We start from the raw sequence: 21192 nt of genomic DNA on the forward strand, positions 1-21192 counted from the left end.
TGTGTGGTGTGAGGTGGTTTGATCGAGTGAGTCACGTAAGGGTAAGAGAGATGTGTGGAAATAAAAAGAGCGTGGTTGAGAGAGCAGAAGAGGGTGTTTTGAAGTGGTTTGGGCACAAGGAGAGGATGAGTGAGGAAAGATTGACCAAGAGGATATATGTGTCGGAGGTGGAGGGAACAAGGAGAAGAGGGAGACCAAATTGGAGGTGGAAAGATGGAGTGAAAAAGATTTTGTGTGATCGGGGCCTGACCATGCAGAAGGGTGAAAGGAGGGCAAGGAATAGAGTGAATTGGAGCGATGTGGTATACCGGGGATGACCTGCTGTCAGTGGATTCAATCAAGGCATGTGAAGCGTCTGGGGTAAACCATGGAAAGCTGTGTAGGTGTGTATATTTGCGTGTGTGGACGTATGTGTGTGCATGTCTGTGGGGGGGGGTTGGGCCATTTCTTTCGTCTGTTTCCTTGCGCTACCTCGCAAACGCGGGAGACAGCGACAAAGTATAAAAAAAAAAAAAAAAAAAAAATATATATATATATATATATATATATATATATATATATATATATATATATATATATATATATATATATATATATATATATATATATATATATTTTTTTTTTTTTTTTTCTTTCATACTATTCGCCATTTCCCGCATTAGCGAGGTAGCGTTAAGAACAGAGGACTGGGCCGTTGAGGAAATATCCTCACCTGGCCCCCCTTCTCTGTTCCTTCTTTTGGAAAATTGAAAAAAAAAAAAACAAGAGGGGAGGATTTCCAGCCACCCGCTACCACCCCTTTTAGTCGCCTTCTACGATACGCAGGGAATACTTGGGAAGTATTATTTCTCCCCTATCCCCAGGGATATATATATATATATATATATATATATATATATATATATATATATATATATATATATATATATATATATATATATATATATATATATATATATATATATATTTATATATATATATATATGATACAGCGCTGGTGGCGGATTCATGTGAGAAACTGCAGAAGCTGGTGACGGAGTTTGGTAAAGTGTGTGGAAGAAGAAAGTTAAGAGTAAATGTGAATAAGAGCAAGGTTATTAGTTACAGTAGGGTTGAGGGTCAAGTCAATTGGGAGGTGAGTTTGAATGGTGAAAAACTGGAGGAAGTGAAGTGTTTTAGATATCTGGGAGTGGATCTGTCAGCGGATGGAACCATGGAAGCGGAAGTGGATCATAGGGTGGGGGAGGGGGCGAAAATTTTGTGAGCCTTGAAAAATGTGTGGAAGTCGAGAACATTATCCCGGAAAGCAAAAATGGGTATGTTTGAAGGAATAGTAGTTCCAACAATGTTGTATGGTTGCGAGGCGTGGGCTATGGATAGAGTTGTGCGCAGGAGGATGGATGTGCTGGAAATGAGATGTTTGAGGACAATGTGTGGTGTGAGGTGGTTTGATCGAGTAAGTAACGTAAGGGTAAGAGAGATGTGTGGAAATAAAAAGAGCGTGGTTGAGAGAGCAGAAGAGGGTGTTTTAAAATGGTTTGGGCACATGGAGAGAATGAGTGAGGAAAGATTGACCAAGAGGATATATGTGTCGGAGGTGGAGGGAACGAGGAGAAGAGGGAGACCAAATTGGAGGTGGAAAGATGGAGTGAAAAAGATTTTGTGTGATCGGGGCCTGAACATGCAGGAGGGTGAAAGGAGGGCAAGGAATAGAGTGAATTGGAGCGATGTGGTATACAGGGGTTGACGTGCTGTCAGTGGATTGAATCAAGGCTTGTGAAGCGTCCGGGGTAAACCATGGAAAGCTGTGTAGGTATGTATATTTGTGTGTGTGGACGTGTGTATGTACATGTGTATGGGGGGGGTTGGGCCATTTCTTTCGTCTGTTTCCTTGCGCTACCTCGCAAACGCGGGAGACAGCGACAAAGTATAAAAAAAAAAAAAAAAAAATATATATATATATATATATATATATATATATATATATATATATATATATATTTTTTTTTTTTTTTTCTTTTTTCTTTTTTTTATAATATATATATATATATATATATATATATATATATATATATATATATATATATATATATATATATATATATATATATATATATATATTTTTTTTTTTTTTTTTCTTTCAAACTATTCGCCATTTCCCGCATTAGCGAGGTAGCGTTAAGAACAGAGGACTGGGCCTTTGTGGGAATACCCTCACCTGGCCCAATTCTCTGTTCCTTCTTTTGGAAAATTAAAAAAAAAAAAAAACGAGAGGGGAGGATTTCCAGCCCCCCGCTCCCTCCCCTTTTAGTCGCCTTCTACGACACGCAGGGAATACGTGGGAAGTACTCTTAATCCCCTATCCCCAGGGATAATATATATATATATATATATATACATATGTACATATACATATATATATATATATATATATATATATATATATATATATATATATATATATATATATATATATACATATATATATATATATAAAGTTAAGAGACGAGGCAATACGAATGTAAACTTTCCTTCCTGAAACACAGAGAATATTAATCACACACACACACACACACACACACACACACACAGAACAACAACAACAACAATAACAACACTATAATGTATACACACAATTTCTTTTAAAGTACGACAGATGGGAGTCCGGAGGTGTCAAACTTCCTGCACTCACTACACAAACATCAACCACATACATCCACGCTGCCACAAAAATCGCCCCAGCACAACCACAGCCACACGCGACCACACTCACGCAGATACCTGAAATAATCAACTGTAATTGAAACAAATTCATGTCCCTAGTTATGATGGGAAGTTATTTTTAATGGTATCTGGGATCGGCCGTCATGGTCATGGTCGCCCTGCCATGAAAACCGAAAGAACTTTTGTGTTTGACGAAGAAAGAGAAGTAACTTACATGTTACATAATTTCGTGGCTATGGTTATCAGGCCAGAACCTAAAGCACAAGTCGTATATACAAACCACAGAAATTTGAGTAATCAGAGCACGCCATTATCTGAAGATTAAGAGACGAAATCGGCGAGACAATCTTCGTACAAGATTCTATGATACTCACAGAGGCGTCATCGCCGCTCTCGAGGGTGACGGAGCAGGGAGCGGTCTGGGGCAGAGCCACGCTGAAGGCGTAGGCGTTGGCGCCCAGCTTCTTGATGAGGCGCTCCTGAACATCAGTACGTTCCTCAAAGACCCAGTCCTCTGTTCTTAACGCTACCTCGCTATCGCGGGAAATGGCGAATAGTATGAAAGAAAAGAAAGAAATATATATATATATATATATATATATATATATATATATATATATATATATATATATATATATATATATATATATATATATATTTTTTTTTTTTTTATACTTTGTCGCTGTCTCCCGCGTTTGCGAGGTAGCGCAAGGAAACAGACGAAAGAAATGGCCCAACCCCCCCCCCATACACATGTGTATACATACGTCCACACACGCAAATATACATACCTACACAGCTTTCCATGGTTTACCCCAGACGCTTCACATGCCTTGATTCAATCCACTGACAGCACGTCAACCCCGGTATACCACATCGCTCCAATTCACTCTATTCCTTGCCCTCCTTTCACCCTCCTGCATGTTCAGGCCCCGATCACACAAAATCTTTTTCACTCCATCTTTCCACCTCCAATTTGGTCTCCCTCTTCTCCTTGCTCCCTCCACCTCCGACACATATATCCTCTTGGTCAATCTTTCCTCACTCATCCTCTCCATGTGCCCAAACCACTTCAAAACACCCTCTTCTGCTCTCTCAACCACGCTCTTTTTATTTCCACACATCTCTCTCACCCTTACGTTACTCACTCGATCAAACCACCTCACACCACACATTGTCCTCAAACATCTCATTTCCAGCACATCCATCCTCCTTCGCACAACTCTATCCATAGCCCACGCCTCGCAACCATACAACATTGTTGGAACCACTATTCCTTCAAACATACCCATTTTTGCTTTCCGAGATAATGTTCTCGACTTCCACACATTCTTCAAGGCCCCCAGAATTTTCGCCCCCTCCCCCACCCTATGATCCACTTCCGCTTCCATGGTTCCATCCGCTGCCAGATCCACTCCCAGATATCTAAAACACTTCACTTCCTCCAGTTTTTCTCCATTCAAACTCACCTCCCAATAATATATGTATATTATTGTGAGACGAAGGGTATTCGAGTACTTAGTATTCGAATAGTTGTTTCCTATTAGCCAGGCCCATAACCTAGCGGTTAAGATTCCTGCCTCTTGCACAAGGATCCCGGGCTCGATCCTGGCTGTTGGAGGTTGGTACGTTCTATGAAGGTGCGCATATTAATGCACTTTCTTCGTATTCATATACTTCCGCGTTCTACAGTTAGGTTCCGTAAAATGCTATCAGCGGGCTATGTGCGCCTGTTGGGAAATAGCCGGTATAGACCCCGTTGCTCACCATTGTTAGATGAAGGTCATTTGAGCAGTTGCTGTTCGAATAGTTGTTTCCTATTAGCCAGGCCCATACCCTAGCGGTTAGCATTCCTGCCTCTTGCACAGGGGTCCCGGGTTCGATCCTGGAGGTTTGTGTGATCTACTTATTTATTTTTCATTTTGCTTTGTCGCTGTCTCCCGCGTTAGCGAGGTAGCGCAAGGAAACAGACGAAAGAATGGCACATCCCACCCACATTCACATGTATATACATACACATCCACATACGCAAATATACATACCTATACATCTCAACGTATACATATATATACGCACACAGACATATACATAAATACACATGTACATAATTCATACTATCTGCCTTTATTCATTTCCATCGCCACCTCGCCACATATGAATTAACAACCCCCTCCCCCCTCATGTGTGCGAGGTAGAGCTAGGAAAAGACAACAAAGGCCACATTCGTTCACGCTCAGTTTCTAACTCATGCAATAATGCACCGAAACCACAGCTCCCTTTCCACATCCAGGCCCCACAGAACTTTCAATGGTTTACCCAAGACGCTTCACATGCCCTGGTTCAATCCATTGACAGCATGTCGACCCGGTATACCGCATCGTTTCAATTCACTCCCTTCCTTGCAAGCATTTCACCCTCCCGCATGTTCAGGCCCCGATAACTCAAAATCTTTTTCACTCCATCCTTACTCTTCCAATTTGGTGTTCCACTTCTCCTCGTTCCCTCCACCCCTGAAACATATATCCTCTTGGTCAATCTTTCCTCACTCATTCTCTCCATGTGACCAAACCATTTCAAAACACCCTCTTCTGCTCTCTCAACCATACTCTTTTTATTACCACACATCTCTTTTACCCTATCATTACTTACTCGATCAAACCACCTCACACCACATATAGTCCTCAAACATCTCATTTCCAGCACATCCACCCTCCTGCGCACAACTCTATCCATAGCCCACGCTTCGCAACCATATAACATTATTGGAACTATTATTCCTTTAAACATACCCATTTTTGATTTCCGAGATAATGTTCTCGACTTCCACACATTCTTTAACGCTCCCTGGACTTTCGCCCCCCTCCCCCAACCTATGATTCACTTCCGCTTCCATTGTTCCATCCGCTGCCAAGTCCACTCCCAGATATCTAAAATACTTCACTTCCCTCAGTTTTTCACCATTCAAACTTACCTCCCAATTGACTTGTCCCTCAACCCTACTGTATATAATAACCTTGCCCTTATTCACATTTACTCTCAACTTTCTTCTTTCACAGACTTTACGAAACTTAGTCACCAGCTTCTGCAGTTTCTCACATGAATCAGCCACCAGCGCTGTATCATCAGCGAACAACAACTGACTCACTTCTCAAGCTCTATTATCCACATCAGACTGCATACTTGCCCCTCTTTCCAAAACTCTTGCATTCACCTCCCTAAAAACCCCATCCGTAAACAAATTAAACAACCATGGAGACATCACACACCCCTGCCGCAAACCTACATTTATTGAGAACCAATCACTTTCCTATCTTCCTACACGTACACATGCCTTACATCCTCGATAAAAACTTTTCACTGCTTCTAACAACTTGCCTCCCACACCATGTATTCTTAATACCTTCCACAGAGCATCGCTATCTACTCTATCATATGCCTTCCCCAGATCCATAAGTGCTACATACAAATCCATTTGCTTTTTTAAGTATTTCTCACATGCATTCTTCAAAGCAAACACCTGATCCACACATCCTCTACCACTTCTGAAACTATACTGCTCTTCCCCAATCTGATATTCTGTACATGCCTTCATCCTCTCAATCAATACCCTCCCATAGAATTTCCGAGGAATACTCAACAAACTTATACCTCTGTGATTTAAGCACTCACTTTTATCCCCTTTGCCTTTGGACAATGGCACTATGCGAACATTCCGCCAATTCTTAGGCACCTCACCATGAATCATGCATACATTAAATAACCTTACCAACCAGTCAACAATACAGTCACCCACTTTTTTAATAAAGTCCAAATGCCTCTCTCTTCTCTTTCACTAATAATCTTACTTCCTCGTCCTACCACTCACTACCTTCTCTAATCTGCCCACCTCCCACGTTTCTCATCTCACAAGAATCTTTTGCGGAAGCCATCACTGCTTCCCTAAATACATCCCATTCGTCCCCCACTACCCTTACTTTCTTTGTTCTCACCTTTTTCCATTCTGTACTCAGTGTTTCCTGGTACTTCCTCACACAAGTCTCCTTCCCAAGCTCACTTACTCTCACCACTCTCTTCACCCCAACATTCTCTCTTCTTTTCTGAAGACCTCTACAAATCTTCACCTTCGCCTCCACAAAATAATGATCAGACATACCTCCCTTTGCACCTCTCAGCACATTAACATCCAAAAGTCTCTCTTTCACGCGCCTATCAATTAACACGTAAACGAATAACGCTCTCTGACCATCTCCCCTCCTTACATAAATACAATTATGCATATCTCTCTTTTTGAACCAGTTATTCCCAATCACCAGTCCTTTTTCAGCACATAAGTCTACAAGCTCTTCACCATTCCTATTTATAACACTGAACATCCCATGTACACCAATTATCCCCTTAACTGTCAAATTACTCACCTTTGCATTAAAATCATCCATCACTATAACCTGGTGTCGTGCATGAAAACCACCAACACACTCACTCAGCTGCTCCTAAAACACTTGCCTCTCATGAACTTTCTTCTTATGCCCAAGTGCATATGCACCAATAATCACCCATCTCACTAGATCCACTTTCAGTTTTACCCATATCAATCTAGAGTTTATTTTCTTACACTCTATCACATACTCCCACCACTTCTGTTTCAGGAGTACTCCTACTCCTTCCTTTGCTCTTGTCTTCTCACTAACCCCTGCCTCTTCTACCAAGACATTCCCAAACCACTCTTCCCCTTTACCCTTGAGCTTCGTTTCACTCAGAGCCAAACCATCCAGGTTCCTTTCATCAAACATACTACCTATCTCCCTTTTTTCACATCATGGTTACATCCACACACATTTAGACACCCCAATCTGAGCGTTCGAGGAGGATGAGCATGACTCCTTCTTCTGTTTCCCATTTTAGAAAGTTAAAATACAAGGAGGGGAGGGTTTCCATCTCCCCGCTCACGTCTCCTTTTGTCGGCCTCTACGACACGTGAGGAATGCGTGGGAAGTATTCTTTCTCCCCTATCCCCTATACACATGTATGATATATAAATATATATATAAATATATATATATATATATATATATATATATATATATATATATATATATATATATATATATATATATATATATATATATATATATATATATATATATATATATATATATATATGTATATATATACATATATATATATATATATATATATATATACATATATATATATATATATATATATATATATATATATATATATATATATATATATATATATATATATATATATATATATATATATATATATATATATATATATATATATATATATATATATATAGGGTAAGGGTAAAGGGGAAGAGTGGTTTGGGAATGTCTGGGGAGTAAAGTCCGGGGTTAGTGAGAGGACAAGAGCAAGGGAAGGAGTAGCAATACTCCTGAAACAGGAGTTGTGGGAGTATGTGATAGAGTGTAAGAAAGTAAATTCTCGATTAATATGGGTAAAGCTGAAAGTTGATGGAGAGAGGTGGGTGATTATTGGTGCATATGCACCTGGGCATGAGAAGAAAGATCAAGAGAGGCAAGTGTTTTGGGAGCAGCTGAATGAGTGTGTTAGTGGTTTTGATGCACGAGACCGGGTTATAGTGATGGGTGATTTGAATGCAAAGGTGAGTAATGTGGCAGTTGAGGGAATAATTGGTATACATGGGGTGTTCAGTGTTGTAAATGGAAATGGTGAAGAGTTTGTAGATTTATGTGCTGAAAAAGGACTGATGATTGGGAATACCTGGTTTAAAAAGCGAGATATACATAAGTATACTTATGTAAGTAGGAGAGATGGCCAGAGAGCGTTATTGGATTACGTGTTAATTGACAGGCGTGCGAAAGAGAGACTTTTGGATGTTAATGTGCTGAGAGGTGCAACTGGAGGGATGTCTGATCATTATCTTGTGGAGGCTAAGGTGAAGATTTGTATGGGTTTTCAGAAAAGAAGAGTGAATGTTGGGGTGAAGAGGGTGGTGAGAGTAAGTGAGCTTGAGAAGGAGACCTGTGTGAGGAAGTACCAGGAGAGACTGAGTACAGAATGGAAAAAGGTGAGAACAATGGAAGCAAGGGGAGTGGGGGAGGAATGGGATGTATTTAGGGAATCAGTGATGGATTGCGCAAAAGATGTTTGTGGCATGAGAAGAGTGGGAGGTGGGTTGATTAGAAAGGGTAGTGAGTGGTGGGATGAAGAAGTAAGAGTATTAGTGAAAGAGAAGAGAGAGGCATTTGGACGATTTTTGCAGGGAAAAAATGCAATTGAGTGGGAGATGTATAAAAGAAAGAGACAGGAGGTCAAGAGAAAGGTGCAAGAGGTGAAAAAAAGGGCAAATGAGAGTTGGGGTGAGAGAGTATCATTAAATTTTAGGGAGAATAAAAAGATGTTCTGGAAGGAGGTAAATAAAGTGCGTAAGACAAGGGAGCAAATGGGAACTTCAGTGAAGGGCGCAAATGGGGAGGTGATAACAAGTAGTGGTGATGTGAGAAGGAGATGGAGTGAGTATTTTGAAGGTTTGCTGAATGTGTTTGATGATAGAGTGGCAGATATAGGGTGTTTTGGTCGAGGTGGTGTGCAAGGTGAGAGGGTTAGGGAAAATGATTTGGTAAACAGAGAAGAGGTAGTGAAAGCTTTGCGGAAGATGAAAGCCGGCAAGGCAGCAGGTTTGGATGGTATTGCAGTGGAATTTATTAAAAAAGGGGTGACTGTATTGTTGACTGGTTGGTAAGGTTATTCAATGTATGTATGACTCATGGTGAGGTGCCTGAGGATTGGCGGAATGCGTGCATAGTGACATTGTACAAAGGCAAAGGGGATAAGAGTGAGTGCTCAAATTACAGAGGTATAAGTTTGTTGAGTATTCCTGGTAAATTATATGGGAGGGTATTGATTGAGAGGGTGAAGGCATGTACAGAGCATCAGATTGGGGAAGAGCAGTGTGGTTTCAGAAGTGGTAGAGGATATGTGGATCAGGTGTTTGCTTTGAAGAATGTATGTGAGAAATACTTAGAAAAACAAATGGATCTGTATGTAGCATTTATGGATCTGGAGAAGGCATATGATAGAGTTGATAGAGATGCTTGTAGAAGGTTTAAAAATATATGGTGTGGGGGACAAGTTGTTAGAAGCAGTGAAAAGTTTTTATCGAGGATGTAAGGCATGTGTACGTGTAGGAAGAGAGGAAAGTGATTGGTTCTCAGTGAATGTGGGTTTGCGACAGTGATGTGGGATGTCTCCATGGTTGTTTAATTTGTTTATGGATGGGGTTGTTAGGGAGGTGAATGCAAGAGTTTTGGAAAGAGGGGCAAGTATGAAGTCTGTTGGGGATGAGAGAGCTTGGGAAGTGTGTCAGTTGTTGTTCGCTGATGATACAGCGCTGGTGGCTGATTCATGTAAGAAACTGCAGAAGCTGGTGACTGAGTTAGGTAAAGTGTGTGAAAGAAGTAAGTTAAGAGTAAATGTGAATGAGAGCAAGGTTATTAGGTACAGTAGGGTTGATGGTCATGTCAATTGGGAGGTAAGTTTGAATGGAGAAAAACTGGAGGAAGTAAAGTGTTTTAGATATCTGGGAGTGGATCTGGCAGCGGATGGAACCATGGAAGCGGAAGTGAATCATAGTGTGGGGGAGGGGGCGAGATTTCTGGGAGCCTTGAAGAATGTTTGGAAGTCGAGAACATTATCTCGGAAAGCAAAAATGGGTATGTTTGAAGGAATAGTGGTTCCAAGAATGCTGTATGGTTGCGAGGCGTGGGCTATGGATAGAGATGTGCGCAGGAGGGTGGATGTGCTGGAAATGAGATGTTTGAGGACAATATGTGGTGTGAGGCGGTTTGATCGAGTAAATAATGTAAGGGTTTGAGAGATATGTGGAAATAAAAAGAGTGTGGTTGAGAGAGCAGAAGAGGGTGTTTTGAAATGGTTTGGTCACATGGAGATAATGAGTGAGGAAAGATTGACCAAGAGGATATATGCGTCAGAGGTGAAGGGAACGAGGAGAAGTGGGAGACCAAATTGGAGGTGGAAAGATGGAGTGAAAAAGATTTTGAGTGATCGGGGCCTGAACATGCAGGAGGGTGAAAGGCGTTCACGGAATAGAGTTAATTGGAACGATGTGGTATACCGGGGTCGACGTGCTGTCAATGGATTGAACCAGGGCATGTGAAGCGTCTGGGGTAAACTATGGAAAGTTGTGTGGGGCCTGGATGTGGAAATTGAGCTGTGGTTTCGGTGCATTATTACATGACAGCTAGAGACTGAGTGTGAACGAATGGGGCCTTTGTTGTCTTTTCCTAGCGCTACCTGGCACACATGAGGGGGGAGGGGGTTGTTATTCCATGTGTGGCGGGGTGGCGATGGGATCAAATAAAGGCAGACAGTGTGAATTCTGTACATGTGTATATATGTATATGTCTGTGTGTGTATATATGTGTACGTTGAGATGTATAGGTATGTATATTTGCGTGTGTGGACGTGTATGTATATACATGTGTATGTGGGCGGGTTGGGCCATTCTTTCATCTGTTTCCTTGCTCTAACTAGCTAACGCGGGAGACAGCGACAAAGGAATGTAAATAGAATAAAGAAATAAATATATACGTATATATATATATATATATATATATATATATATATATATATATATATATATATATATATATATATATATATATATATATATATATATATATATATATATATATATCATACTTTGTCGCTGTTAGCGAGGTAGCGTAAGGAAACTGACGAAAGAATGGCCCAACCCACCAGCATGCACATGTATATACATAAACACCCACACACGCACATACACATACCTATACATTTCAACGTAATACATATATATTCATACACAGACACATACATATATACACGTATACATATTCATACCTGCTGCCTTCATCCACCGTTGTCGCCACCCCGCCACACATGAAATGGCACCCCTCCCCCCGCGCACGCACGAGGTAGCGCTAGGAAAAGACAACAAAGGCCACATTCGTTCACACTCAGGGTCTAGCTGTCATGTGTAATACACCGAAACCACAGCTTCCTTTCCACATCCAAGCCCCACAAAACTTTCCATGGTTTACCCCAGACGTGTCATATGCCTTGGTTCAATCCAGTGACAGCACGTTGACCCTGATATACCACATCGTTCCAATTCACTCTATTCCTTGCACGCCTTTCACCCTCCTGCATGTTCAGGCCCCGATCGCTCAATATCTTTTTCACTCCATCCTTCCTCCTCCAATTTGGTCTCCCACTTCTACTCGTTCCCTCCACCTCTGACACATATATCCTCTTGGTCAATCTTTTCTCACTCATTCTGTACAAGTCACCAAACTATTGCAATACACCCTCCTATGCTCTCTCAACCACACTCTTTTTATCATTACACATCTCTCTTACCTTTCCATTACTTACTCGATCAAAACACCTCACACTACATATTGTCCTCAAACATTTCATATCCATCACATCCACCATCCTCCGCACAATTCTATTTTTAGCCCATGCCTAACAGTCATATAACGTTGTTGGAACCACTATTCTTTGAAAGATACCGAGTTCTTTCCCTGCAATTCCTTCAAACCCAACGCCTTGTCTGATTTCATCTTCCACAAAGCTCGCACTACCTCTTCTCTCTTAACCAAACCTTTCTCCCTTACCCTCTCACTTCGCACATCACCCCGTCCAAAAAGGTCAATCAGTGCTATCAACAATTTGAAAAAAGAAAATGTCATACAAAGCAGTAAAGCACATAAAACTAACACAGCTGTGATTAGGGACAAAGTTGATTACTCACCAAAAATAAATTTTATTCCTCTAATGACATAGCATACTCTAAACTCAGTAGAAATCCCCTAAACGCTGTTAATTCCTACTTTGATAAAGAATTGAAGTTGATGTTGAAAGGTAATGATTCTCTCATCAAAGGTTCCCATCGTGACTCCTTCATTGCCATATATGTATGGACTTATCAAAACACATACTGCAAACTTTCCAACACTCATAGTGAGTTTAGTGGGCTCCATCACATCCATCACATTGGTTAGTTACTTTATCAAGTACAATAGTGGGCAAGATATCAAATTCTAATATCATGATTTTCATGTTGATTTTGATTTCAAACTGGAAAGTTTTCATATTTCATCCTTGCTCACAAACGTTCCAGTTAATTGACTTCTCAGAATACTTTGTTGATGTCTTGGATTATATTGTTATATCTACAAGTTTTGATTTCACTGAGTTGATACAATTATGTATAAAAGACTTTGTTTTTCAATTCAGCGGAGAATATTATGCACAGAAATTTGATATGGCAATGGGTAATTCTCTTTCACCTATATTAAGTAATCTTTATACAGAATTCTTTGAAACGAAATTATTAAGGGATATCTTACCCTCTAAGGCAATTTGCTTTGGATATGTAAATGATGATCTTTGTGTTTGGCAAACAAACGAAAATTCACAAACATTTACTAAACAATTTAGTACCTTCTATCAACTTTGGAAGTGAAAAATAATTGTACGTTACCATTTTTAGATTCCGTGATCTATCGGGATAGAATCATATTTAAGATTAGCATATACAGAAAACCCATCAATGTTTGTTCATATATTCATTATCACTCAGCTCAGCATGACAGAGTTGAATCATCATCATTCGAGTGAGTGTTCCTTAGGGCATTACGTACATGCAGTCTGAAATTAATTGATGATGAGTTGGAGAAGATACACTCTATTGCATCAAAGTTAAAGTATCCTTGATTGCTAATTCATGAATCCATTAAGTTAACAAAGAAACCATTTTATAGAGTTTAATCCAAACCTTTCCTTGATACCAAGAATATTTTAATTCTCCCTTTTATTGATAATTTCGTATTACTTCCAATGTTGCTTAAATCCTTTAATGTAAATGTACCCTGCAATTATAAGTATACTGTGAAGAATATCTTAGTCAAAAACTCACCTGTGTTTACACAATACCTTGTGAAATTGTGATGAATTGCACTCAAGCAACATAGATATCGGATTAGAACAGGAAAAGAATCTAATGCTTTGCCTTAATCGATGTTAAGAACTATGACCATTGTATTGACTGGAGTATCGCAAATTCATTTATTAACTATAACTCTTTTATACCGAGAAATATCATTGAATCCTCCATAAAAATACACAAAGAACTGTGATGGGCTATACAAATTCGATAGTTTTGTTGTAGACAAAATTTGTAAATAGTTCCCTTTCTTGTCCGCATAATTAAAAGTGGTTCTAACAATGTTATATGGTTGCAAGGCGTGGGCTATAGATAGAGTTGTGTGGAGTAGGGTGAATGTGTTGAAAATGAGATGTTTGAGGACAATATATATGTGGTTTGAGGTGATCTGATCGAGTAAGTAATGAAAGGGTAAGAGAGATGTCTGGTAATAAAAAGAGTGTGGTTGAAAGACCCATTTGAAATAGTTTGGTCACATGGAGAGACTCAGTGAGGAGAGATTGACAAAGAGGATAAATGTGTCAGAGGTGGAGGGAACGAGAAGTGGGAGACCAAATTAGAGGTGGAAAGATGGAATGAAAAAGATTTTGAGTGATCGGGGCCTGAACATGCAGGAGGGTGAAAGGCGTGTAAGGAATAGAGTGAGTTGGAAAGATAAGGTATACTCGGGTCGACGTGCTGTCAATGGATGGAACCAGGGCATGTGAAAAGTCTAGGGTAAACCATGGAAAGTTTTGTGGGGCCTGGATGTGGAAAGGGAGGTGTGGTTTCGGTGCATTATATATGACAGCTAGAGACTGGACAGCTAGAGACTGGGTGTAAACGAATGTGGCCATCGTCTTTTCCTAGCGATACCTCGCACGTGTGTGGGGAGAGGAGGTTGTGTCGCGGGTGGCTACGAGGAGAATTAAAGGCAAGTATGAATTATGTCCATGTAAATACATGTATATGTTTGTGTATATATATATATATATATATATATATATATATATATATATATATATATATATATATATATATATATATATATATATATATATATATATAGATATATTTTCTTTCAAACTATTCGCCATTTCCCGCATTAGCAAGGTAGCGTTAAGAACAGAGGACTGGGCCTTTGAGGGAATATCCTCACCTGGCCCCCTTCACTGTTCCTTCTTTTGGAAAATTAAAAAAAAGAAAAAAAATATATATATATATATATATATATATATATATATATATATATATATATATATATATATATATATAAAAAAAAAAAAAAAAAAAAAAATATATATATATTTTTTTTTTTTTTTTTTTTTTTTTTTATACTTTGTCGCTGTCTCCCGCGTTTGCGAGGTAGCGCAAGGAAACAGACGAAAGAAATGGCCCAACCCCCATACACACGTACATACACACGTCCACACACGCAAATATACATACCTACACAGCTTTCCATGGTTTACCCCAGACGCTTCACATGCCTTGATTCAATCCACTGACAGCACGTCAACCCCTGTATACCACATCGCTCCAATTCACTCTATTTCTTGCCCTCCTTTCACCCTCCTGCATGTTCAGGCCCCGATCACACAAAATCTTTTTCACTCCATCTTTCCACCTCCAATTTGGCCTCCCTCTTCTCCTCGTTCCCTCCACCTCCGACACATATATCCTCTTGGTCAATCTTTCCTCACTCATTCTCTCCATGTGCCCAAACCATTTCAAAACACCCTCTTCTGCTCTCTCAACCACGCTCTTTTTATTTCCACACATCTCTCTTACCCTTACGTTACTTACTCGATCAAACCACCTCACACCACACATTGTCCTCAAACATCTCATTTCCAGCACATCCATCCTCCTGCGCACAACTCTATCCATAGCCCACGCCTCGCAACCATACAACATTGTTGGAACCACTATTCCTTCAAACATACCCATTTTTGCTTTCCGAGATAATGTTCTCGACTTCCACACATTTTTCAAGGCTCCCAAAATTTTCGCCCCCTCCCCCACCCTATGATCCACTTCCGCTTCCATGGTTCCATCCGCTGACAGATCCACTCCCAGATATCTAAAACACTTCACTTCCTCCAGTTTTTCTCCATTCAAACTCACCTCCCAATTGACTTGACCCTCAACCCTACTGTACCTAATAACCTTGCTCTTATTCACATTTACTCTTAACTTTTTTCTTCCACACACTTTACCAAACTCAGTCACCAGCTTCTGCAGTTTCTCACATGAATCAGCCACCAGCGCTGTATCATCAGCGAACAACAACTGACTCACTTCCCAAGCTCTCTCATCCCCAACAGACTTCATACTTGCCCCTCTTTCCAGGACTCTTGCATTTACCTCCCTAACAACCCCATCCATAAACAAATTAAACAACCATGGAGACATCACACAATCCTGCCGCAAACCTACATTCACTGAGAACCAATCACTTTCCTCTCTTCCTACACGTACACATGCCTTACATCCTCGATAAAAACTTTTCACTGCTTCTAACAACTTGCCTCCCACACCATATATTCTTAATACCTTCCACAGAGCATCTCTATCAACTCTATCATATGCCTTCTCCAGATCCATAAATGCTACATACAAATCCATTTGCTTTTCTAAGTATTTCTCACATACATTCTTCAAAGCAAACACCTGATCCACACATCCTCTACCACTTCTGAAACCGCACTGCTCTTCCCCAATCTGATGCTCTGTACATGCCTTCACCCTCTCAATCAATACCCTCCCATATAATTTACCAGGAATACTCAACAAACTTATACCTCTGTAATTTGAGCACTCACTCTTATCCCCTTTGCCTTTGTACAATGGCACTATGCACGCATTCCGCCAATCCTCAGGCACCTCACCATGAGTCATACATACATTAAATAACCTTACCAACCAGTCAACAATACAGTCACCCCCTTTTTTAATAAATTCCACTGCAATACCATCCAAACCTGCTGCCTTGCCGGCTTTCATCTTCCGCAAAGCTTTTACTACCTCTTCTCTGTTTACCAAATCATTTTCCCCAACCCTCTCACTTTGCACACCACCTCGACCAAAACACCCTATATCTGCCACTCTGTCATCAGACACATTCAACAAACCTTCAAAATACTCATTCCATCTCCTTCTCACATCACCACTACTTGTTATCACCTCCCCATTTACGCCCTTCACTGAAGTTCCCATTTGCTCCCTTGTCTTACGCACCCTATTTACCTCCTTCCAGAACATCTTTTTATTCTCCCTAAAATTTACTGATAGTCTCTCACCCCAACTCTCATTTGCCCTTTTTTTCACCTCTTGCACCTTTCTCTTGACCTCCTGTCTCTTTCTTTTATACTTCTCCCACTCAATTGCATTTTTTCCCTGCAAAAATCGTCCAAATGCCTCTCTCTTCTCTTTCACTAATACTCTTACTTCTTCATCCCACCACTCACTACCCTTTCTAAACAGCCCACCTCCCACTCTTCTCATGCCACAAGCATCTTTTGCGCAATCCATCACTGATTCCCTAAATACATCCCATTCCTCCCCCACTCCCCTTACTTCCATTGTTCTCACCTTTTTCCATTCTGTACACAGTCTCTCCTGGTACTTCCCCACACAGGTCTCCTTCCCAAGCTCACTTACTCTCACCACCTTCTTCACCCCAACATTCACTCCTCTTTTCTGAAAACCCATACTAATCTTCACCTTAGCCTCCACAAGATAATGATCAGACATCCCTCCAGTTGCACCTCTCAGCACATTAACATCCAAAAGTCTCTCTTTCGCACGCCTGTCAATTAACACGTAATCCAATAACGCTCTCTGGCCATCTCTCCTACTTACATAAGTATACTTATGTATATCTCGCTTTTTAAACCAGGTATTCCCAATCATCAGTCCTTTTTCAGCACATAAATCTACAAGCTCTTCACCATTTCCATTTACAACACTGAACACCCCATGCATACCAATTATTCCCTCAACTGCCACATTACTCACCTTTGCATTCAAATATATATATATATATATATATATATATATATATATATATTTTTTTTTTTATACTTTGTCGCTGTCTCCCGCGTTTGCGAGGTAGCGCAAGGAAACAGACGAAAGAAATGGCCCAACCCCCCCCCATACACATGTATATACATACGTCCACACACGCAAATATACATACCTACACAGCTTTCCATGGTTTACCCCAGACGCTTCACATGCCTTGATTCAATCCACTGACAGCACGTCAACCCCGGTATACCACATCGCTCCAATTCACTCTATTCCTTGCCCTCCTTTCACCCTTCTGCATGTTCAGGCCCCAATCACACAAAATCTTTTTCACTCCATCTTTCCACCTCCAATTTGGTCTCCCTCTTTTCCTCGTTCCCTCCACCTCCGACACATATATCCTCTTGGTCAATCTTTCCTCACTCATTCTCTCCATGTGCCCAAACCACTTCAAAACACCCTCTTCTGCTCTCTCAACCACGCTCTTTTTATTTCCACACATCTCTCTTACCCTTACGTTACTCACTCGATCAAACCACCTCACACCACACATTGTCCTCAAACATCTCATTTCCAGCACATCCATCCTCCTGCGCACAACTCTATCCATAGCCCACGCCTCGCAACCATACAACATTGTTGGAACCACTATTCCTTCAAACATACCCATTTTTGCTTTCCGAGATAATGTTCTCGACTTCCACACATTCTTCAAGGCCCCCAGAATTTTCGCCCCCTCCCCCACCCTATGATCCACTTCCGCTTCCATGGTTCCATCCGCTGCCAGATCCACTCCCAGATATCTAAAACACTTCACTTCCTCCAGTTTTTCTCCATTCAAACTCACCTCCCAATTGACTTGACCCTCAACCCTACTGTACCTAATAACCTTGCTCTTATTCACATTTACTCTTAACTTTCTTCTTCCACACACTTTACCAAACTCAGTCACCAGCTTCTGCAGTTTCTCACATGAATCAGCCACCAGCGCTGTATCATCAGCGAACAACAACTGACTCACTTCCCAAGCTCTCTCATCCCCAACAGACTTCATACTTGCCCCTCTTTCCAAAACTCTTGCATTTACCTCCCTAACAACCCCATCCATAAACAAATTAAACAACCATGGAGACATCACACACCCCTGCCGCAAACCTACATTCACTGAGAACCAATCACTTTCCTCTCTTCCTACACGTACACATGCCTTACATCCTCGATAAAAACTTTTCACTGCTTCTAACAACTTTCCTCCCACACCATATATTCTTAATACCTTCCACAGAGCATCTCTATCAACTCTATCATATGCCTTCTCCAGATCCATAAATGCTACATACAAATCCATTTGCTTTTCTAAGTATTTCTCACATACATTCTTCAAAGCAAACACCTGATCCACACATCCTCTACCACTTCTGAAACCACACTGCTCTTCCCCAATCTGATGCTCTGTACATGCCTTCACCCTCTCAATCAATACCCTCCCATATAATTTACCAGGAATACTCAACAAACTTATATCTCTGTAATTTGAGCACTCACTCTTATCCCCTTTGCCTTTGTACAATGGCACTATGCACGCATTCCACCAATCCTCAGGCACCTCACCATGAGTCATACATACATTAAATAACCTTACCAACCAGTCAACAATATAGTCACCCCCTTTTTTAATAAATTCCACTGCAATACCATCCAAACCTGCTGCCTTGCCGGCTTTCATCTTCCGCAAAGCTTTCACTATCTCTTCTCTGTTTACCAAATCATTTTCCCTAACCCTCTCACTTTGCACACCACCTCGACCAAAACACCCTATAGCTGCCACTCTATCATCAAACACATTCAACAAACCTTCAAAATACTCACTCCATCTCCTTCTCACATCACCACTACTTGTTATCACCTCCCCATTTGCGCCCTTCACTGAAGTTCCCATTTGCTCCCTTGTCTTACGCACTTTATTTACCTCCTTCCAGAACATCTTTTTATTCTCCCTAAAATTTAATGATACTCTCTCACCCCAACTCTCATTTGCCCTTTTTTTCACCTCTTGCACCTTTCTCTTGACCTCCTGTCTCTTTCTTTTATACATCTCCCACTCAATTGCATTTTTTCCCTGCAAAAATCGTCCAAATGCCTCTCTCTTCTCTTTCACTAATACTCTTACTTCTTCATCCCACCACTCACTACCCTTTCTAATCAACCCACCTCCCACTCTTCTCATGCCACAAACATCTTTTGCGCAATCCATCACTGATGCCCTAAATACATCCCATTCCTCCCCCACTCCCCTTGCTTCCATTGTTCTCACCTTTTTCCATTCTGTACTCAGTCTCTCCTGGTACTTCCTCACACAGGTCTCCTTCTCAAGCTCACTTACTCTCACCACCCTCTTCACCCCAACATTCACTCTTCTTTTCTGAAAACCCATACAGATCTTCACCTTAGCCTCCACAAGATAATGATCAGACATCCCTCCAATTGCACCTCTCAGCACATTAACATCCAAAAGTCTCTGTTTCGCACGCCTGTCAATTAACACGTAATCCAATAACGCTCTCTGGCCATCTCTCCTACTTACATAAGTATACTTATGTATATCTCGCTTTTTAAACCAGGTATTCCCAATCATCAGTCCTTTTTCAGCACATAAATCTACAAGCTCTTCACCATTTCCATTTACAACACTGAACACCCCATGTATACCAATTATTCCCTCAACTGCCACATTACTCACCTTTGCATTCAAATCACCCATCACTATAACCCGGTCTCGTGCATCAAAACCACTAACACACTCATTCAGCTGCTCCCAAAACACTTGCCTCTCTTGATCTTTCTTCTCATGCCCAGGTGCATATGCACCAATAATCACCCACCTCTCTCCCTCAACTTTCAGTTTTACCCATATTAATCGAGAATTTACTTTCTTACACTCTATAACATACTCCCACAACTCCTGTTTCAGGAGTATTGCTACTTCTTCCCTTGCTCTTGTCCTCTCACTAACCCCTGACTTTACTCCCCAGACATTCCCAAACCACTCTTCCCCTTTACCCTTGAGCTTCGTTTCACTCAGAGCCAAAACATCCAGGTTCCTTTCCTCAAACATACTACCTATCTCTCCTTTTTTCACATCTTGGTTACATCCACACACATTTAGGCACCCCACTCTGAGCCTTCGAGGAGGATGAGCACTCCCCGCGTGACTCCTTCTTCTGTTTCCCATTTTAGAAAGTTAATACAAGGAGGGGAGGATTTCTGGCCCCCCGCTCCCGTCCCCTCTAGTCGCTTTCTACGACACGCGAGGAATACGTGGGAAGTATTCTTTCACCCCTATTCCCAGGAATAATATACATATATATATACATATACACATACACACACATACACATACATACGCACATATACACACACACACACATTCATAT

The sequence above is a fragment of the Panulirus ornatus genome, chromosome 22 (genome assembly GCF_036320965.1).
Source record: "Panulirus ornatus isolate Po-2019 chromosome 22, ASM3632096v1, whole genome shotgun sequence".
Taxonomy (NCBI): Eukaryota; Metazoa; Arthropoda; class Malacostraca; order Decapoda; family Palinuridae; genus Panulirus; species Panulirus ornatus.